The sequence below is a fragment of the Mercenaria mercenaria genome, chromosome 12 (assembly GCF_021730395.1).
Source record: "Mercenaria mercenaria strain notata chromosome 12, MADL_Memer_1, whole genome shotgun sequence".
In the NCBI taxonomy this organism is placed as follows: domain Eukaryota; kingdom Metazoa; phylum Mollusca; class Bivalvia; order Venerida; family Veneridae; genus Mercenaria; species Mercenaria mercenaria.
In genome coordinates, this window is record NC_069372.1 from 24,589,066 (window position 1) to 24,613,335 (window position 24,270).

A 24,270-nucleotide genomic window follows, 5' to 3' on the forward strand; every position below is an offset into this window, starting at 1 on the left:
TCCGTCTCAACAGCTAAATCAAACACGGTTTAATCAAATCCTATCTTTTCGTGCACACCAAGACAAAATACAACGTGCATAGAAATAAAGAATATTGTCTGTGCGTAGAAGCAAGCAATATAAATGTCAATTACATCATAGCGCTTTCACAACGACTCCGACGAAAACTAATCTGTGTATACTAATTTGTGTTGATCACTTTTAAAATCTATTCGTTCGACCACTGAACAATACTGTCATAGAGATATCCAACTTTTATCAAGTTTTCATACATTATATTCCGTACAAAAATGAGGATTACTTAGTAATATCTGCCGTGTATCAGCGGAGTGGCACGGTGACATACAAAATAATACTTGGTGCAGTTCTTAACATTTTTTATATATCAACATACATGTATTAATATGAATGCTGTAATTTCACAGAAATACAAACTGGAGTAAGTGTATTGTTAATTAGAGGTTGATAAATCATTATTTTATTTAATGAAGTTAAATAAGTTACTATTATGTATATGTCAAAATTCATGATAATAGTGTCTTCTGGCGCAAGCGTCGGCTTTTAATTTTAGACTTCGAAATTCTATCTCTTGTAGTTATGATCTGCCATGAAAACCGATCGTTGAATCATTTGGCGACTGAATTGTGCATCCATTAAGAAAGAGCGGAAGTACACTGTCGTGTCAGCACAAAATGTCATAGACTGTCATTTGTTATTAATGGTATGAAAAATGAACGATCTGAGTTATATAAAATTCAAACGATTTACTGAATAAGTTTTACAAGTTTGATCACTATCAAGGATGTCATAAATGTCCTTTACAATAATTTATCTTATTGTATTTTGTAATAACTGAATTATGGCATTATGGCATATAGAGAGTTTTATCATGTCGCGATTGGCTATCGTGACGCTTTAATGAAATACCGTAATCACTATGTCATATTTATTGTATCTTTATCGTGTCAGTGCGTAAATCCTGTCACGATTACACTTACAGATGAGGAACAGCTAGGTTCAAGTAGCGTTTATATGGCTTTCTTAATTGCCGTACGGTGGCTGTGAAAATGTACTTGGACTTAGTGTTATTACAGTTTCTGGTACTTTGGGATCATGGCGAACATTCAGTTTTATCATTATAGAATACTGATGTACTTTCTTCAGTCGTAGTAAGCATACAAGAAATTCTGTGTAAGTACTCCTTACATACTGATCTTGTTCAAGCAGCACAAAAAAGTCTTAAAGGCAGTACCATGTGTCAGAAGCAATATAACTTAAAATTCCTTAAAATAGGGAAAAGATCTAAAAGTATCAACTCAACTCCAATAAAGCCGCTCCCTTGACGCAAACCCTATAGCTGGTTATGTGTCTTTATTTACGCAAATTACATTACATAGGCTTTGCTTACCATGGTATATCTTTCGATTGATTAACGTCCAACTCGTCTCACCTACAGTAAATGCGAATACCCTCATTTTATGACAAAAATACTTCAATCCTTTAGGGGGAAGAAAAAAGCTTTTAGGTGGTCATAAAATAAATTGTCCGAGGGGATAAGCATAATGACACCTTTGTTAGAATATCTGATTACAACACTGGTATAGTGTAACACTTTTATAGGACAGTGTTACGTTGCTGAAGAGGAGAATTGCCTAGAAATGTGTTAATATCATTTTGTGTCAGATCGTAAACGCTACACGCTAAAGATGTCTATTGACTGAACATTGGTTGTCTGAAAGTCAAAATGTACGTTCTTCGAATTTCGAATAAATTTGTAATTATTATCACCAAAGTTCATAAAGATGATTGAAATACACGACGAATATTTGGACTGCTTTAGCATTAGCAAGCTTATTAGTAAAATTTGCGGTCTCAATACGCTTCGTTAAAGCTATTGCATAGCAACTCCAATGTATTATACTGACCTCAAAAGCGAAATATTTCCGAGTTCACAACGTTGGACTTGCCAAGTTTATTCCATACATCACATTGTCCTATGATTGTGCTTTACTAGAAACATACTTTTTGAAGCACAACCGTAAAGCGTTTGCTAATCTAGGAAGCGCCAATTTTGATGTTTTGGAATTTATTGTAATTCAAATGTTTGCAACACAGAATCAATCAAAGCAGAGGAATAGATAACTTGCAGCCCGAGTGATATAATATTACGCATCTGAACTACAAACAATGATTTTATTCAAGAGCAAATCATTTATTAATAAATGAGATATATTATTTCGATTCTAACACGTTACCAAGGATTTTAAAGTACATCCTTGACGGCATTCATTAAATATTTGCCCGTTTTCAATTGGTTTTTTTTTCCAGCGCGCCGCCAAGCCGTTTGACGGTTTGACGTAATAATTGTGACGTCAGAACAGTGAAATGTTGTATAATTCACTGTTTTCAGCCTTCTTTGTTTTATAGGAAAATGAATCGGATCGTGTTAGAATTTTACATATTCAATGTGGTTTTAATATTGCCTCATTAAACTGCCCAGAAATGAATATAAATAAATTATGAACTGACTCAATCAAACCAGGTCTACTAATGCGTTGTATGCTTTCTAAATAAACCTCTAAAAGATAGTATCATGGCTTTTATGGTGAACAATATTTTATCAAGATAATACATATAGTTTTATTTGTGACATAAACAGCCAATCTTCTGTCACGGGTATTTATTCATAAATCTCTGCAAGTATTCCAGTTACTGAGAATATACAGAGCTTATACAGAAAGATGCAATTTTAAAGCCGGTACCTGATATTTACCTCAAAGTGATTTGTCTTGTCTTGTACCGGGCACAAATGATTTTTGGTGGTTTTAATATGTTCGTTTAAGCTGACATGCGGTAAAGTGACTGAATATCAAATCGATTAGATACCATAACAATTGTGTTGTTTTCAGTCAGATTACACAAATAAACAGCTTTCGGGGCTAAGAGTTAGGTTTTTCAAACTCTCCAATGGTGTGTTGGCACTTAATATCCCTACGCCGTCCTCAACTATTTTCCTTTGTTTGTTTGTGCCAATTTCAATCATTTTTTAACATTCACACATACACAGTGACTACTGTACGACTTCGTTCGTAGAGATTGCGTTCTTGGGTCATGTCGGTTCGTATTTGTTGTTTGTTCTTGTTTTATTTGTGTAACTGACGCAACCTACATATATGAAACGTTTAACTAAAAGCTTTTTTAAGTTGTTTGTATATGTGCTTCTTGTGCCAGTAAGGAATTGTAATGTCCATAATTTTAGAACTTTCTGAAACGTTGTACATCGATATTCGAAGGAAATCAACATTATTTTCAATCGTTGCTTACATCAGTGCTGTAAAGTACATCTTCGTTATATTTAGTCTTCGAAGCCAAGTGACACCGTTTATGATCATATTAATCGCTTATGATCACATTATTAAAATACAGATGTTTCCCCAGAGAAACATTATTTGCTTCAATCAGTAAATGAATGCTTTCTTCATTAAGGTATCGAGTTTCTCCTAGAAATCACGAGGCAATGCTTACATATTACAAATTAGTCCATGTATATAATAAAAATGGAGACACTATAAGTGTGACCGTAGGGTGTAAAATACTATCACGTGAAAAGTCACACAGCTGGGGGGTTCTACCTAGGTGCCCGCCCGCGCGTGGAATAATGCCTGATATGGATACCTGGGTCTTCTCTCACCATGAAAAACTGGAGGGTTCCCGTATGACTTATAATTGTGTTGATGTGGCTTTAAAAACCACTTCCTTTCCCGAACAAAACCCAACCAAATCTTAGATATAATACATGTTCATGAAAACTGAATATTATAAAAATCACAACTGTTCATTTTTTTTCAAGTGTATCTAAATCTAGGAATCAAAATGCAAGATTCCGAGCGAATAAGCCAGGCTGATGGAAAACTGATAGTTAAAGAACAACGACCTTCTTGGAGCATGAGCGTTAAAACTTATATTTCCTCCACTATCAAAATGTGAATATTGAAGAGCATATTATAATACATGACATCAATTACCACTTAACAAAGCACAAAGTTTTATGCCTTAAAAGACCTTCTCAAGCATTTTAAGTAATCACACTTTTAAATTAGTACAAAATTACACCTTAAAGTATTTTCAATACACACAGAAATAAAACTGAATACATGAAAAGAGAAACGATTTCCTAATCACATTTTAAATCAATTAAACACTAGCAATGCTCACTCGCAAGCATATTGAATTATTAATCACATGACCAAGATGTTTCCCATTCATACACAAATGTAATTATCCTGATCTTCAATCAAATAACTGTCAGAATGGTACATGTATATATTTGTACTTAAATTATATTTGTTATATATTTTTCTCAGAAAATTGTGTTTGCGCACAAGAAGTAGATAATTGCCAAATATACAGTTATTCTTTTAAAAAGCAGATAAAACTTGTTTTTGTCTTAGACTTATGGGACAAGCTTTAGAAAGCAGTTTCTTTTAGATATAATTTATCGTGAATCATTATTTTTGTTAACTGAGTACAAAGTAACTATAATCAACTCCTAAACAGCAACATTTTAATCTGTAAAAAATTCTTAATCAAAACAGTACTCATAAAACCCATCTTAAGGTTTAGAGGTGATGTACGTCTTGATATATATCTATTGTAAATTAATTTCTTCTGTTTTCCGTAACAGTCCTTGAATGAAATATCAGTATTATAAAACAAAACATCCAAAAATATATTTCAGAACAAAAAAAACAACTGGCTCAGTATTTTTGATAATGAACTTGTCCATCTTTCACTTTTAGACAGTATTATTAACAGTTAAAAGGGATGCATACCAAAACGTTACTGACTGAATGGCGGACAGTGCAGATCAGAATGCACGGAAGTGCAGGCTGATTGCAGGCTGATCACGATCAGCACTGCTTGCAAAGGCAGAATCGATTGTGTTCAGCATGATATGGGTTAATATAAAATCCGATTCATTTCGTTCAAATGAAAGATAAGAATGTCCAACTGAAACTAGAAAATGCTTTTGTAAAAAAGCGCATATCTCCCCCAATGCAAAGTCCTATAGGCAAGAAGTCAATAGGGGTCAGGAGCGAAAGTCAAAGAGACACTGATGGTTGGCTGCAATAGGGATCATCTACTTGGCATGTCCAGTCTTCCGCTAAATTTCAACACTCTTGGCCTAATGGTTCTCAAGTCACTGTTAAGGCTCCTGTGACCTTGACCTTTGATCAAGTGACCTCAAAATAAATAGGGGTCATCTACTCTGCATGTCCAATCATCCTATTAAGTTTCAATATTGTAGGTCAACTGGTTCTCAAGTTTTATCCAAAAAATGATTTTACATGAACAGGCCACTGTGACCTTGACCTTTAATAGACTGACCCCAAAATCAATAGGGGTCATCTACTCTGCATGTTCAATCATCCTATGAAGTATCAACATTCTGGGTCAAGTGGTTCTCAAGTTATTGATCGGAACTGGTTATCAATGTTCAGGCCCCTGTGACCTTGGCCTTTAACAGAGTGACCCCAAAAACAATAGGGGTCATTTACTCTGCATGAACAATCATTCTATGAAGTTTAAACATTCTGGGTTGAGAGGTTCTCAAGTTATTGATTGGAAATGGTTTTTCCATGTTCAGGCCCCTGTGTCCTTGACCTTTAATGGAGTGACCCCAAAATCAATAGGGGTCATCTACTTTGCATGTACAATCATCCTATGAAGTTTCAATACTCTGGATCAAGTGGTTTTCTAGTTATTGATCGGAAATGGTTTTAAATGTTCAGGCCCCTGTGACCTTGACCTTTGAAGGAGTGACCCCAAAATCAATAGGGTCATCTACATGTACTCTTCATGACCAATCATCCTATGAAGTTTCAACATTCTGGGTCAAGTTGTTCTCTAGTTATTGATCGGAAATGGTTTTCAATGTTCAGGCCCCTGTGACCTTGACCTTTGACGGAGTGACCCCAAAATCAATAGGGGTCATCTACTTTTCATGACCGATCATCCTGTGAAGTTTCAACATTCTGGGTCAAGTTGTTCTCTAGTTATTGATCGGAAATGGTTTTCAATGTTAGGCCCCTATGACCTTGACCTTTGACGAAGTGACCTCAAAAACAATAGGGGTCGTCTACTCCAGCAGCCCTACAACCCTGTGAAGTTTGAAGGTTCTAGGTCAAATGGTTCTCCAGTTATTGCTCGGAAATGAAGTGTGACGTACGGACGGACGGACGGACAGGGCAAAAACATTAGGTCTCCCCCAGAGGGGGGGGGGGGAATCATAATTACTCATTCGAAACAAACAGTAATACGTTCTAACGATTTAATCGTATATTAGCTCGATTATACGAAGTGTGGAGAGCTGTCCTACTTGACCCGGCGTCGGCGTCGGCGTCCTTCCGCGTCCGCACCTTGGTTAAAGTTTTGATGATTTTTTTCTTTATCTCTGTAATTACTTGATGGATTTGTTTCAAACTTAAAATATTTATTCCTCATCAACCAACATTATATGGCACAAGGGCCATTACTCTCACACCAATATTTCATGAATTATCCCCCTTTTTACTTAGAATTTCAGGTTAAAGTCTTGATGCATTTTCACTCTATCTCAGTTATTCCTAAACAGATTTGATTCAAACTGAAAGTAGTTGTTCCACTTCATCTCCCACATCATATGACACAAGGTCAATAACTCTAATACAAATATTTAATTAATTATTTCCCCCTTTAACTTAAAATTTCAGGTTAAAGTTTTGTTGCACTTTCACTCTATATCAGTTATTACTAAATGGATTTAGTTCAAACTTAAAATAGTTGTTCCACCTTATCACCCGCGTCATATTCTGCCACCAAGTGTTTATGAATTATGCCTCCCTTTACTTAGAATTTACGGTTAATATTGATGCTTTTCCACTATATTTCAGTTACTACTAAATGGATTTGATTCAAACTTGAAGTAGTTGTTCTACATCATCACCCACATCATATGACACAAATTGCATAACTCTTGCACCAATATTCTATGACTTATGCCCCTTTTTGCTTAGAATTATACTTATATAGTGTTTTGATACACCTTTTCTTTACCTCTCTTATTACTTTATTTTTTTGACATCAACCATTGGAGTCATTAGATACTCAAGTGACAGCTCCAACTTCCTTAGATGTGCCCAGTTTCACTATCCAACATCGAAACAGTCAAGAGCGCTGTCTCCTGTGACAGCTCTTGTTTATATTACGTTATCAATATACTCGGATATAGAAGTGTTTATTGACTTTTTCTCACTCTTTACTGATATATCCTTGAGAGTACGAAAATATAATAAATATATGCATCATATTCATGGATTTTCAGTCTAAAGGCAAGTATCTATGTATGGAAATCCATCATAATTACATAATTATACTGTAAATCAAATTTGCATTCCATTCCCTTGTGATAAAGAGTAAATGCTAGCAGTTATTGCATTTGCTGATTGTATCAGCCGTACTATTCTTTTATTGTGTTGTAGCATTCACATTCGGAATTAAATTGTCTGTCCCGTGGCTTACGTGTGAGCATTTGTAGAAGCAAGAAACATTAACTATAAGACAAATTAAGTAACATTAATTTTCATAAACGTCTTGGAAATAAAGCGGAGAGTGCCTAGACCAAAACAAACTGTCAGACACTTACATATAATGACCGTCAACAGAGAAAAGTAGTTACCTGAAAACCTTTTTCACAGTTCTGCGAGTTATATACAAGGGTTCCTTATTAAGAAGTAAAAATGGTTAAACATTGAAAAACAATATTGAAGGTATAGTAACCAAATTTTCTATGCAAAACAAAATATATATTGTATTCAAGGGAGGGTGTTTGTGCGTGACATGTATTGTATTATTTTTACATACCACATCTGTCTGCATTTGCCGACAGAAAATGAATTAACCAGTAATTAAGGAATTAATGTGTTTAGACATGTTTTGTATATGATCTTCAAGTTTTCTTATTTTTGAATTCGCCACACGTTTGTAATGAAAGATAATGGTAATGATACCGTTTTTAGCATATGAGCCGTACAATGAGAAAATCAACATAGTGCGTTTGCGGCCAGCATGAATCCAGACCAGCCTGCGCATTCGCTTTCAAAGTCTATTGCAATTAGAGAAACCGTCAGTGAACAGCGTGGATTCTGACCAGACTGCGCGGATGCGCAGGCTGGTCTGGATCCATGCTGGTCGCAAACGCACTATGTTGGTTTTCTCATGGTGCGGCTCATATAACGTATAGCTTTTCAAATGCTATCTTAAGATATCATTTCGATAACTATAAACCTGACACACACATACGGTCATCAAAAGTGATAACGCATAATGTGTATAAGTTACGGTCATAACCTGATGAATCTACTCTTCTCAGAATTATTAATGATGCAAAGCTATCAAAGGTTCTAATAATTACCGTTACTCCACTTTAATTGAAATCCTGCTACGATAATTGCCATGCGAAACTGATGACATCGATTTAGATAAGTCTTTATGTATTTTCAATATATTGTAAACTGATTATCATCAGATAAAGTGTACTATGAATCAAGCCGCATGTTTTCTGTAAGTTCATGCTTAAAAACGGAACCCTATGATATGCAGATTCAATTCCGAAAAAATATTCTTGATAATGGTAAATAGGAACAGTTTTAACAATAGGCCCTGTATCGCTAACCTGGGCTAGCTCTAATACCTAATTTGGCCCAGATCATTGTGACCATGTTTCTTGAAAATGAGGTGGATAATTAACAAAGTTTTGTTGGATGGTTTCACCTAGTGAACTAGATTTTTAACAGACTGACCCAGTTAAACATTTCAAATAGATAAACATTCTACCAGGTCTCATCAAGATTTTGTAGACAAATTGGCCTTTTAAGTGGTAACAATGTCTTTCTATGATTTGTCTTAGTGACCTAGAATTTGACCCTATATAATCTAGTTTCAACATTGATCTAAATTTCATAGTGATAGAAATTCAAGTTGTAAAAATGTCTAGTAAAAAAGTGGCCTCCAGATTTTTAACAAGGTTTGTCTACCTATTATATCATTAGTGTATGGAAGTTGGAAGTCGGAAGTAGGAAGTCAGGAAGTTGGAAGTCAGAAGTGCGGAAGTTGGAAGTCGGAAGTCAGGAAGTTAGAAGAAGGAAGTAAGAAGTCAAGTAGTCGGAAATAAGAAGTGTGGAAGTTGGAAATCAGAAGTCGAAAGTCAGGAAGTTGGAAGTCAGAAGGGCGGAAGTTAGAAGTCAGAAGTGTGGAAGTTACAAAGCAGGAAGTAGGAAGTCAAGAAGTTGGAAGTGAGAAGTGCAAAAGTTAAATTCAGAAGTGGGAAGTCCGGAAATCAATTGTCCCTCCAGGGCTTCCATATTAGTGTCATATACTGAGTATATCTAGAAACGCAACACTTGGTCTACAGTCAATATTTGTTTAACTGTGTGCTTGTTCAAACGTGCATTTAGGCACTTGAAATAATTCAAATATACATGTACAAGGAAATTATAAAGGAAAGTATGAAAACATCGAGGGTAAAACATTGCGTGTCTAGATGTACTTAGAATAGTTGAATACCTCGGGTAATCCAGTTTTGAATTTGACCTAGATTTCATATACAGAAAAAAACGTTTTGAGAAAGATTTAATACTAGCAATTGACCGAGTAGTAGCATCTAGAGTATTAATAAATTTTCTTTATTATTTAATATAATGACCAAGTTTTTCATCTTCGGAAATCAAGTTTTCAGTTGGACATATATTACAGACATTCTGACAAAAATGCATATGGATAATAATGAGCTACTTCAGAGAGTTAATAAGCTTATTAAGTAACTCACTTTTGCCACTAGCTTCTATTTCATAAAAAAAAGAAGATCATGTAGAAAATGGGGCCTGTACAGAATTAGAAATGTTGTCCTACGACTTGACCTAGTTACCAGTTTTTCACTTAAGGTAACCCATTTTAAAAGCTGATGTCGATTTTACAGAACAAGACATTGTTACATAGTCTTTAAAAATATCAAGTAGAAACTGTGCCATCTACGATGTTAGCAAGGTTTTTTTAATTATCTGACCTAGTCATATAGTTATGACCTAGTAATATACTCATCCGAGGTTTTATTAAGGGTTACACTCTGACCAAGTTTCATTATGACTGGACCAAACATGTTACCTTTAGTGTGCCCGGAGAAAGTGTTTTTATCATTAGTACCAGACTAGAATAGAATTTCAATGTACACGATTCTCTGCCTATATGTATATAATGATAGACATGGTCATGAAAGGAAAATACCCCATTTCAATCGCGCATTTCTCATCTAAAACACGCACTTCGACAAAAGGGCACCATGCATATTGACGAGCTGGTGATTTATCTTCAATCGTGCATCAATTATTTCTCTCATTTTCTGATAGCAGGCACACTCAGTTCCAGCATATATCCATTTTGAAATGTTTCCGTAAGTCTTTTGATCCTTTTTTATTTTCGTGTAACAGGCAAATGATATTGACTCCATTCCTACTTTCAGTTTGCAAATTGTTATATACTACACTTTGAAGCACAAAGAAAAATGCTTGGTTTCTCCAAATGACTTATTTTGGCAAAAAGAAAGAATGTGTTTACGTCACTTTCTACGTTTCAAACTCTGGATAATTCAGGATATCAAAATATAACTTGTAGTAGGGCTTAATTTGATAATCAGTTTTGCTCTGCTAGAACATTTACTATCGTATTCAATTTTAAATGCTTCTATTTTTTACACGAGTCTGTTATTATTTTGTCTTGTTGTGTTCCATGCTTGATTCTGAGGGATCTTTTAATATATTACTTTAACTAAATGAAATATTAAAAAGCGCAAGTTCTACAACATAATAAATAATTGAATACTTGCCAAACCGTTTGGCATTATTACAATTCAATTACTAGAGGCAAACAAACTGGCAATGTTGACAATGAATAGCTCTTACAAATTAACTCGTGCTTTAACAATAAATCTATTCACTCAGTCATATTGAGTTACATGGCTACACTGTCATTAGGTGATACATTATTGTTTAAAGAACGATAGGAAGAATATAACACCATTTTAGGAGATGTCCATGTTTATTTCGAATTATTCCCAAGAATATGTATATATGTAAATTCTAATGCAGAGATTACCAATATGTTTATAAAGTGAAATTGTTGAGTGCACACCGTTTGTCACTCCTTAACCTGTCATGTTATATCAATGCAATGGGCAAAGGAAAAGAATCTATCTTTGCTATGCAGGATAACACAGTCATGCAACTAACAGTCCTGAAATGGCTTTCTTTGATTTTCTCATATATTTAGTTATTTTTCCATACTTTGACGCATATATATGGGCAGCAAAGGTTGTTCTCTTTCCAGTAGTAGCTTTTGCAACATATTGTACCTTGTGAAAGTCTGTTGGTTTTGACCACTGGCACCGGAGCAGAAAGAAAATGCCTCTGTACATGTAATACCAACCCCCTAGGTATTCTATAAGAACCATGGCCATGAAGGGGAAAATATACTAACCCGTTTCAATCGCATATTTCATACCTAAAACACGCAGTTCGGTAAATGTGTTCTGTGGATATCAAACAAGTGGTAATTTATCTTCCATTGTGTACCGGTGACATTTCTTCAATACATCTTATCTTAGGAAAACAACGCGTAGTTTATAGTTATTTCAACGTTACACAAAAAACTTGCTTAAACTTCCCTGGCGAAGTTCCGTTCTAGATTACAAAACTATTCTGTTTGGCTAATGTGAAAATGTATGTCAATCTTCATTTTACTACACGTGTTCGCTTAAATGTGAAAATGCAGCAAAAATGTGCAAAATAAATAAAATAAACAGAACAGATGCAGACCAATGTACGATTTCAAATTGAAGATCATATACAAGATGAATTTCATTCATCATTTCGGGTTTTATTGTAAAAATGTGATTTTTTAAAATTCTGTTTTTGTTTGTTTACATTCCTGTACGAAATTTTACAGCTGTAAAATACCTGTATTTTTGTTTAAAATAACAGTCGTGCTTATTCCAAATTTACACCTGTAGATTTTATATAACAATATTGATTTTACAGCTGTAGATTTCAATTTACAGCTGTCAAACGACTGTAAAACAGTTTGAAATATGCAAATGAGCTACACCTGTAAAAAAGTTACAGCTGTAAAAATGAAAAAAAGTTACAGCTGTAAAAATGCCCAAAAGTTACAGCTGTAGAAATATTATAGGTATTGGAAAACAGGGCATTATTTTAAGGGACGAAAGTAGAGGTGCAAGAAGTTTTAGGATGAATTGCAACTGTCTAGATAAGGTAGCAATTACTATGAAAATGGCAAAATAAATGATCTAGTGCGTAAAGTATATGTAGTATGATTACAGTATAGCTGTCAACAGCAAATTTCAAGAGTAGGATACATAGTAGAACATAATTATGCAGATCTTGTTTATAAAACTTCCTTTGTCAGTCATGAAAACATATGACAATATTGTATTTTTTTCTTTTAAACTCATCGACTTCCAGTATAGAGTAAATAGTTAATCTATGTACTTATACATGTCCTTTTACAACTCTAATAGATAATTAAACATCTGTACTTACTCTATACCGCTTTAAATTCCAAAATTTTACAAGATGTGATGTCTGTGTGAATTTCAGTTATATCCCGCCAAAATGCATTAAAGATGGCTGACAATACTCATGTTTCCCTCCAAAAATGTTACAGCTGTAATTTTGAGACATGACCATTTTACAGCTGTAACTTTCAACAGTAAAATTTTTACAGCTGTAAATTGAGACCTTCATATTTTACACCTGAACATTTTAACTGTATTTCTGGTCAGTTTTCCACTTACATGTCTTTTACAGTTGTAATTTCAAAATACAGGTCTTTTACAGACGTGTTACAGCTGTAAAACAGGTCCTTTTTTCGTACAGGTTTCGCCAAACATGTGCACTCTGTCGTGACCTCTAGACCGGATGTTCATTAGGGAAGGTCAAGCAAGTTTCTTCTGTAACGTTGACGAAAGCATAAAATATGTTGATAATCTCAGCAATATGGAATATTAAGACAATGTGACAGGTGCACGACGGAAGATAAATTATCGCTTGTTCAATATACTAGGTACCCATTCACCGAACTGCGCGTTTAAGTTGAGAAATTTACGATTGAAACGGGTAAGTATATTTTTCCGTTCATGACCATGGTTCTTATAGAATACCTAGGGGTAGGGTATAACATGTACAGAGGCATTTTCTTTCTGTTCTCGTCTGGCGCCAGTGGTTTTGACTTTTGCATAAAAAACGCCTGTTTGTTGATGTACAGATCTATGTTATTACATATATGTAGGCATGAGGGACTGCGTTCGTTAACGTGGCTGGTTCTATTGGGCCTATATCCATGTGATTTAATATGATATATAGAGATAAGAAATAAAAAAAAAAGTAAATACTGTGAATTTATTAATAATTGAGGAGGATTAAAAGGGGAAGGGGTCGTAATTTTCGTGGCTACGTCAAACCAGAAAATTAAATCCCGACTATTAGGAATCTGTTTATCTTTTCTTCAAAGTTTAAATTGCACTACACCCTACAAGACTAAATATAATTCTACTCAAACTTCATTGGGGGCGGACATCCTGAATTAAATACCATTTACAGGCATGACTTTATTTGTGCAAATGCCACTAAACAAAAATTTTGTAGTTTAATCTTTTTAGAGCACAGCGATTGACGAATGAGTAGTGTGTCATTAATGGAGAATTTGTTGACAAATGGAATGGCAAAAAGGGAAAACCAAGCTATAAATGAACAATACATTAATTGATTGATTCAGTTTTAAAAGCTAAATGGCTATCGGGGGTATCTTAAAGGCTGCTTCATAGATTTGTCGTATTTCTGATCGATCGTAAGCATTGAAGTATATCAAAGCTTCGTCCTATTTAAATTGATTAAGTATATCTCTCTTAATTGACTATTGCACTCTAATGATTTTAACGCTCTTTCGATATATATTTAAGTCCATATCTATATCCTACTAGATAAAAGCCTAACATGGTTCTTATTGCATGCAGTTGCCGTATTTGTGTACTGTTTACATTTATTGTGTAGTCGGCGCAACCTGATAACGGTAAATATTGCACTTTTTTTTTTGATATTTTCTGTTATCATAATACAAGATATATGCTGTTGTATTTCGTTGTATATACTACAAGAAACATCTCACTACATGCTCTAAATTTTCGCAAAGATTTCTTTTCTAATGATCTAAAACGCAAATCAAAATGTATCAATATTGTATAGTATATCAATAAGCTTTGTTACAACCACATTTGTAATAAAAACCAGATTTGTAATAATTATAACAATTCTCGTTTTTATTACAAAAGTGGTTGCAAAGGTTCAACCACATTTGTAATAACCAGATTTGTAATAAAAATCGCAAACACTTTTTTTCTGGAGATGTGTTTTCCCACGTGATATTCAAGCTTATGGATGCTTTATTAAGCACGTGCATGTCGAATTGAACTGTCCTGGGTCATTTAAGACTCCAAATGTTTTACCCGAAATCCTTGTTCATGGACATATTTTACTTTAGAAAATTATTACATTTCTCGTTTTTATTACAAAAGTGGTTGCAAAGGTTCAACCACATTTGTAATAACCAGATTTGTAATAAAAATCGCAAACACTTTTGTTCGGGAGATGTGTTTTCCCACGTGATATTCAAGCTTAGGCATGCGTTATTAAGCACGTGGAGGTCGAATTAAACTGTCCTGGGTTATTTAAGACTCCAAATGTTTTACCCGAAATCCTTGTTCATGGACATATTTTACTTTAGAAAATTATTACATTTCTCGTTTTTATTACAAAAGTGGTTGCAAAGGTTCAACAACATTTGTAATAACCTGGATTGTAATAAAAACGCAAACTTTTTTTTCGGGAGATGTGTTTTCCCACGTGATATTCAAGCTTAGGCATGCGTTATTAGGCACGTGCAGGTTGAATAAAACTGTCCTGGGTCATTTAAGACTCCAATTGTTTTACCCGAAATCTTTGTTCATGGACATATTTTACTTTAAAAAGTTATTAAATTTCTCGTTTTTATTACAAAAGTGGCTGAAAAGGTTCAACAACATTTGTAATAACCAGAATTGTAATAAAAAACGCAAACTTTTTTTTCGGGAGATGTGTTTTCCAACGTGATACTCAAGCTTGTAATAACCAGATTTGTAATAAAAATCGCAAACACTTTTTTTCGGGAGATGTGTGATATTTAAGCTTAGGCAAGCGTTATTAAGCACGTGCAGGTCGAATTAAACTGTCATGGGTCATTTAAGACTCCAGATGTTTTACCCGAACATGGACATATTTCACTTTAGAAAATTATTACATTTCTCGTTTTTATTACAAAAGTGGTTGCAAAGGTTCAACCACATTTGTAATAACCAGATTTGTAATAAAAATCGCAAACACTTTTTTTTAGGGAGATGTGTTTTCCCACGTGATATTCGAGCTAAGGCATGCGTTATTAGGCACGTGCAGGTCGAATTAAACAGTCCTGGGTCATTTAAGACTCCAATTGTTTTACCTGAAATCCTTGTTCATGGATTTATTTTACTTTAAAAAGTTATTACATTTCTCGTTTTTATTACAAAAGTGGTTGCAAAGGTTCAACCACATTTGTAATAACCAGATTTGTAATAAAAATCGCAAACTTTTTTTTTCGGGAGATGTGTTTTCCCACGTGATATTCAAGCTTATGCATGCGTTATTAAGCACGTGCAGGTCGAATTGAACTGTCCTGGGTCATTTAAGACTCCAAATGTTTTACCCGAAATCCTTGTTCATGGATATATTTAACTTTAAAAAGTTATTACATTTCTCGTTTTTATTACAAAAGTGGTTGCAAAGGTTCAACCACATTTGTAATAACCAGATTTGTAATAAAAATAGCAAACACTTTTTTTCGGGAGATGTGTTTTCCCACGTGATATTCAAGCTTAGGCATGCGTTATTAAGCACGTGCAGGTCGAATTGAACTGTCCTGGGTCATTTAAGACTCCAATTGTTTTACCCGAAATCCTTATTCATGGATATATTTTACTTTAAAAAGTTATTACATTTCTCGTTTTTATTACAAAAGTGGTTGCAAAGGTTCAACCACATTTGTAACAACCAGATTTGTAATAAAATCGCAAACACTTTTTTTCGGGAGATGTGTATTTCCACGTGGTATTCAAACTGATGCATGAGTTATTAAGCACGTGCAGGTGGAATTAAGACTGTCCCGGGTCATTTAAGACTCCAAATGATTTACCCGAAATCCTTGTTCATGGACATATTTTACTTTAGAAAATTATTACATTTCTCGTTTTTATTACAAAAGTGGTTGCAAAGGTTCAACCACATTTGTAATAACCAGAATTGTAATAAAAATCGCAAAAAACTTTTATTCGGGAGATGTGTTTTCCCACGTGATATTCAAGCTTAGGCATGCGTTATTAAGCACATGCAGGTCGAATTAAACTGTCATGGGTCATTAAAGACTCCAAATGTTTTACCCGAAATCCTTGTTCATAGACATATTTTACTTTAGATTTATTACATTTCTCGTTTTTATTACAAAAGTGGTTGCAAAGGTTCAACCATATTTGTAATAACCAGATTTGTAATAAAAATCGCAAATTGTTTTTTTGCGAGATGTGTTTTCCCACGTGATATTCAAGCTAATGCATGCGTTATTAAGCATGTGCATGTCAAATTGAACTGTCCTGGGTCATTTAAGACTCCAAATGTTTTACATGAAATCCTTGTTCATGGACATATTGTACTTTATAAAAGTATTACATTTCTCGTCGGTTACTAACATAAAGATACTGTTGTACTGATTTTAATATCATTGACATTCTTATCATCATTATAAACATTATCATAATAATAATAGTAATAATAATAATCCTCATCATCTTGGGCTGGTCCGTTCTAGGATCAATGGTAAGATTAATTGCCCTAAACTGTATTACCCAAATACTGTTGAAAGCAGGCTCTCTGAACCCAACAAACAAATATAATATTCATCAAAACCATCATACAGATTGCCAAAATTCGAGACGTTTGCAGTAATAGGTGTAATATGACCACTACAGATTGACAATAAATGGTGGTTATTTGTACCAAAGTATTTGGAAATCTGACTAAAGCGAGTTATGATTCGGGCACAAACATTATATATTACACAAAATAACAAAACAAATCTAAGTTCAAAGCTGTGACCTTGATCTTGGAGATAGCAACAAGGATCATGATCGCAACACATCTTCTATCCATGCTGGTTATTTGTTCCAAATAATTTGAAAATTCTGACTATGCATGGGCAAGTTATACCAAGGACAAAAACTTATACATGTATATATAACTGCACGAATACACAAACTCCGCTGTTTCACGGCGGGATTATAATGAAAGAAGGCCTGTTACCTCATAGGCGGGCTCAATGAGGTGAGGATAATTAGAAAATAAGGTGTATTTTCTTAGAATCTTATAGACATTAGTTCGCAGCACAAGATCGGGCCCTTCTAGACTTAAGGTTGACAAGTTGTACATAATTTGTACCATGGCATAGCAACTTCCTGTCTGTCAACCAACTTGAAACAGCTCTGGATGACGAAAGATAGCTACAAATGTATGTCGCCACCGGGTTCGAACCAGTGACCTGAACTTGTAGATAAACATTTCAGCTAGTCGAGGTAACAGTAGAAGTAGCTGAAGTTGTAATCATATTAAAGTGGTAGTGACAGTGGATGCAGAAATGATAACAAAAATTGAGCCACGTGACGGGTTAATTGGTAAACACCGTTCGCTGTTATTTCAAAGAAGGCTTATTCTACCTGAATATGAAATTTTCTGACCCTTATTCAGATGCTTAAATGCACAGGTCAGCCTAAATATAGACTTTCCGGAAATTCACGAAAATGTCAGAATGCCAACTTCAGCTACTTCTACTGTTACCTCGACTAGCTGAAATGTTTATCTACAAGTTCAGGTCACTGGTTCGAACCCGGTGGCGACATACATTTGTAGCTATCTTTCGTCATCCAGAGCTGTTTCAAGTTGGTTGACAGACAGGAAGTTGCTATGTCATGGTACAAATTATGTACAACTTGTCAACCTTAAGTCTAGGAGGGCCCGATCTTGTGCTGCGAACTAATGTCTATGAGATTCTAAGAAAATACACCTTATTTTCTAATTATCCTCACCTCATTGAGCCCGCCTATGAGTTAACAGGCCTTCTTTTATTATAATCCCGCCGTGAAACAGCGGAGTTTGTGTGTTCGTGCAGTTATATATACATGTATAAGTTTTTGTCCTTGGTATAACTTGCCCATGCATAGTCAGAAATTTCAAATTATTTGAAACAAATAACCAGCATGGATAGAAGGTGTGTTGCGATCATGATCCTTGTTGCTATCTCCAAGATCAAGGTCACAGCTTTGAACTTAGATTTGTTTTGTTATTTTGTGTAATATATAATGTTTGTGCCCGAATCATAACTCGCTTTAGTCAGATTTCCAAATACTTTGGTACAAATAACCACCATTTATTGTCAATCTGTAGTGGTCATATTACACCTATTACTGCAAACGTCTCGAATTTTGGCAATCTGTATGATGGTTTTGATGAATATTATATTTGTTTGTTGGGTTCAGAGAGCCTGCTTTCAACAGTATTTAGGTAATACAGTTTAGGGCAATTAATATTACCATTGATCCTAGAACGGACCAGCCCAAGATGATGAGGATTATTATTATTACTATTATTATTATGATAATGTTTATAATGATGATAAGAATGTCAATGATATTAAAATCAGTACAACAATATCTTTATGTTAGTAACCGACGAGAAATGTAATACTTTTATAAAGAACAATATGTCCATGAACAAGGATTTCATGTAAAAGATTTGGAGTCTTAAATGACACAGGACAGTTCAATTCGACATGCACGTGCTTAATAACGCATGCATAAGCTTACATATCACGTGGGAAAACACATCTCTCAAAAAAAACAATTTGCGATTTTTATTACAAATCTGGTTATTACAAATGTGGTTGAACATTTGCAACCACTTTTGTAATAAAAACGAGCAATGTAATAATTTTCTAAAGTAAAATATGTCCATGTTCAGGTAAAACATCTGGAGTCTTAAATGACCCATGACAGTTTAATTCGACCTGCACGTGCTTAATAACGCATGCCTAAGCTTGAATATCACGTTGGAAAACACATCTCCCGAACAAAAGTGTTTGCGATTTTTATTACAAATCTGGTAATTACAAATGTGGTTGAACCTTTGCAACCACTTTTGTAATAAAAACGAGAAATGTAATAATTTTCTAAAGTAAAATATGTCCATGAAGAAGGATTTCGGGTAAAACATTTGGAGTCTTAAATGACCCAGGACAGTTCAATTCGACCTGCACGTGCTTAATAACGCATGCATAAGCTTGAATATCACGTGGGAAAACACATCTCCCGAAAAAAAGTGTTTGCGATTTTTATTACAAATCTGGTTATTACAAATGTGGTTGAACCTTTGCAACCACTTTTGTAATAAAAACGAGAAATGTAATAACTTTTTAAAGTAAAATATATCCATGAACAAGGATTTCGGGTAAAACAATTGGAGTCTTAAATGACACAGGACAGTTTGATTCAACCTGCACGTGCCTAATAACGCATGCCTAAGCTTGAATATCACGTGGGAAAACACATCTACCGAAAACAAAAAGTTTGCGTATTTTATTACAATTCTGGTTATTACAAATGTGGTTGAACCTTTGCAACCACTTTTGTAATAAAAACGAGAAATGTAATAATTTTCTAAAGTAAAATATGTCCATGAACAAGGATTTCGGGTAAAACATTTGGAGTCTTAAATGACCCAGGACAGTTCAATTCGACCTGCACGTGCTTAATAACGCATGCCTAAGCTTGAATATCACGTTGGAAAACACATCTCCCGAAAAAAAGTGTTTGCGATTTTTATTACAAATCTGGTTGAACCTTTGCAACCACTTTTGTAATAAAAACGAGAAATGTAATAATTTTCTAAAGTATAATATGTCCATGAACAAGGATTTCAGGTAAAACATTTGGAGTCTTAAATGACCCAGGACAGTTCAATTCGATCTGCACGTGCTTAATAACGCATGCATAAACTTGAATATCACGTAGGAAAACACATCTCCCGAAAAACAGTGTTTGCGATTTTTATTACAAATCTGGTTATTACAAATGTGGTTGAACCTTTGCAACCACTTTTGTAATAAAAACGAGAAATGTAAGAACTTTTTAAAGTAAAAAATATCCATGAACAAGGATTTCGGGTAAAACAATTGGAGTCTTAAATGATCCAGGGCAGTTTAATTCGACCTGCACGTGCCTAATAACGCATGCCTAAGCTTGAATATCACGTGGAAAAACACATCTACCGAAAACAAAAAGTTTGCGTATTTTATTACAATTCTGGTTATTACAAATGTGGTTGAACCTTTGCAACCACTTTTGTAATAAAAACGAGAAATGTAATAATTTTCTAAAGTTAAATATGTCCATGAACAAGGATTTCGGGTAAAACATTTGGAGTCTTAAATGACCAAGGACAGTTCAATACGACCTGCACGTGCGTAATAACGCATGCCTAAGCTTGAATATCACGTGGGAAAACACATCTCCCGAAAAAAAAGTGTTTGCGATTTTTATTACAAATCTGGTTATTACAAATGTGGTTGAACCTTTGCAACCACTTTTGTAATAAAAACGAGAAATGTAATAATTTTCTAAAGTAAAATGTGTCCATGAACAAGGATTTCGGGAAAACCATTTGGAGTCTTAAATGGCCCATGACAGTTCAATTCGACCTGCACGTGCTTAATAACGTATGCCTAAGCTTGAATATCACGTGGGAAAACACATCTCCCGAAAAAAGTGTTTGCGATTTTTATTACAAATCTGGTTATTACAAATGTGGTTGAACCTTTGCAACCATTTTTGTAATAAAAACGAGAAATGTAATAATTTTCTAAAGTATAATATGTCCATGAACAAGGATTTCAGGTAAAACAATTGGAATCTTAAATGACCCAGGACAGTTCAATTCGACCTGCACGTGCTTAATAACGCATGCATAAGCTTGAATATCACGTGGAAAAACACATCTCCCGAAAAAAAAGTGTTTGCAATTTTTATTACAAATCTGGTTATTACAAATGTGGTTGAACCTTTGCAACCACTTTTGTAATAAAAACGAGAATTGTTATAATTATTACAAATCTGGTTTTTATTACAAATGTGGTTGTAACAAAGCTTTAATTTTCCGTCCAAGTATCTCGAAAGAAAGCTGACATCAGAAAAAACAACATCCGAAGGAACTGTCTTTCCTTAACTCACCCGACTATTTTGAACGCTTTGAACAGGGCCATTTTCTTTCACTTTTTTTGGGAACACATCTGCACATTCCATATGAATACCAGAAACATAATTTGCACGGTTTTTACCTTGACACTCGTCTAAGATCTGCAACTTTACAGATAACACGTTACATGAAATCAACATGTTAAGAGTTTATTAAAGCTATTATATGTTCCAAATTTCCAATGAGACGTCTTCGAAACATTTGAACTATGTATTTAAATGTGAGGTGACCGGTTTAACTTTTGCTCAGTTTAATCAAATATTTATATTTATAATACAAACAATCAATGTCAAAAACGCATGCGTTTTTTTTTTGTAGTACTTTAAACAGCAAACGGTATGCATAAATATCTTGAGGGCCATGTGACAAAACAGGGGTTAGAAAAGCTGTTCTAGAGTACACGTTTCAACAGACGCAAGAAAACCTGTCTTCTATTCATGGGTTGCGTTCTATACTTTATGGTATATTATTATCTTTGTTTGGCCGCGTTATGTGCTTCAGAAGATCTTCTTTAGTATAGATTTATTTAAGCATACTAACCATGGATTTTAAGCATTTCAGGGTTGGTACTTTAAATATAGAAAGTAGCATCGGTCCCAAAATGCTAACATAATTAGTTTTCTGTTGCAATTTTGTTTCATTTATTGTATGATTTCTAGAAACAATCCCTATCATTTCCTTTACTTGCCTGATTCAAACTTTTTTATAGCAACATTTACTGTAATTCTTTTAAACTACTAGAATGCAGTGGCATATATTTTGTATAAGTATTCAGGATTATGTTGTGTAGGACATCAAAAAGTTTGTATAATTAAAAAAGGATGTATAGTTTGTCTGCCTCTTCAAATAATTACATGACTTGCAGTCAGCCAATACCTGCAGGTAAACTCTAAGGAGAGAAAGCCATCGCTTTGAAAATAAGATTTCTTGCAGGATACAATCTTTCATATCATTCTCGTCATAGAGATACATGTAGAACTTGATGTAAGAAATGTTACATTGATTACAATAAAATGTTACAGTATCAGAATGATTACAATAAAATGTTACAGTATCAGGAGATCATTAAGCATAGAAAGCAAACAAGCAAAATAATCGATTCGGTTTGAATGAACATATGTATGAGAGATTATTAAATACGCAACACCCCTAACCTCCCACTGTCCCAGATAAAACGGAATCCTGTTATAATATTACACTGAATGACAGACCACAAGGACCAGAACATATAAAAACCCTGTCATGGAGACTTTTCACGGCCGCTACTAGGAATACAAGTTTCCTTACAAAAGTAGTCTGGAAAAGGTTGTATTATTGATTGACGTAATCAAGTACAATTTGCGCTAATGCAGACGTAAATCATAAACACTGAAAGTGCCTAACCATTTGTGCTTAAGTACTTATACAGCAATGTTTGTGACCATTTAAAAGCACGAAACTGTGTCTGTGTTATTCATCCGCAGAAACGATAAAACGGACCGATGGACAGAATTTGGCAAAACACAGATGAAATTCGCATTTTTTACTGTCAAAACTGCAAGGAAACTTGTCTTTCAAAACAAATAGCATATACCTTGTATACCACTAATTAATCAATAGAATCTTTAGACGGAAATACCAAAAGCAAATAATTACACGTGTATAGGTAGTAAATTTCAATAAATGACACCCAAGGGAGTTCATTCCATTTGAGTAGTAGGAAGGGAAATAATCAAAGGTACTTTATATTGCTTTTTAATGACGCTTGAAAAATCAAGTCTGGGAATATTTTAGCAGTACAAGGATTACAATGATGAAGACTGGAAGACAACGTTTTGACTGCAGATCACTTAAAATCAGTTAGGAAAGAAAACTGAAACGTACTCATAGTTATGTAATGCATTCAAATATATCTAACAGAATAACGTTATCTATCTATCTATTAAATTCAGATAAAAAAACTGTTTTCAGTCATATGTCTAAACTCAGAGCTACTATTCTCATCCTTATTCCTCTTTGTCACTAGCAGAGATAAAAACATTCGAAAGAATGTCAGAACATATGAGCAGATTCATATTCCTTCTAGCACATTGTCATGCAAATTACAAGTGATGTATGATAACAGAATTCTTTTTGACAATATATCCCCCCGTTTAATCTCTCAATAGGAAGAGTGCAGGCCTACGGATCTATAGATAAACGGTCCTTCCCCCTTGCTACATAATTGAAATACTGTTGAAATAGTGCTAAAAACAAAACAAACACTTTTCGACACTATATAAAAAGCAAACTAAACATTAGAACCGACATACATCCTTTTAAACAAAATTCTTATTAATTTATGTAAGTGAAGAGATCATTGCTCAATAATTAAATCAAAGTCAGCTGCAAACAGAAAACGGTGCTCAAGAGTGTTATTCTATGTTTTCCTGTATCTATATGAAACCATTAATAAATTAGAGTATTAATGAACCTGAATCTCCCATTCGTGGCGAATCAACACAAATAACAGATAAATATAAGTTGTCTACAAGTGCTGAAAGTCATATTTACCTGACGATAACATCCAAAGAAACAGTTTATATTTCAACTGTTAACATATTTGTTCTTTCTAATACTTCAATCTTGATTTCACTGATTTAATTTTCAAAATCATCAGTTTCATATGTAACTTAAAACACTGCTTTTTTCAAATTAGTACTAAAGACTTACGATATGTTTTAGGGATCCATACCGCAATACAGCAACATAACGCTAACTAATT

General features: G+C 34.2%; 1 long non-coding RNA gene across 1 annotated transcript in view; it reads right to left on the reverse strand.

Moving 5' to 3' along the window:
• The window catches only part of LOC123534594 (uncharacterized), a 123,543-nt gene that overhangs the window by 98,885 nt on the left and 388 nt on the right, over window positions 1-24,270 (reverse strand). The window lies entirely within an intron of this gene.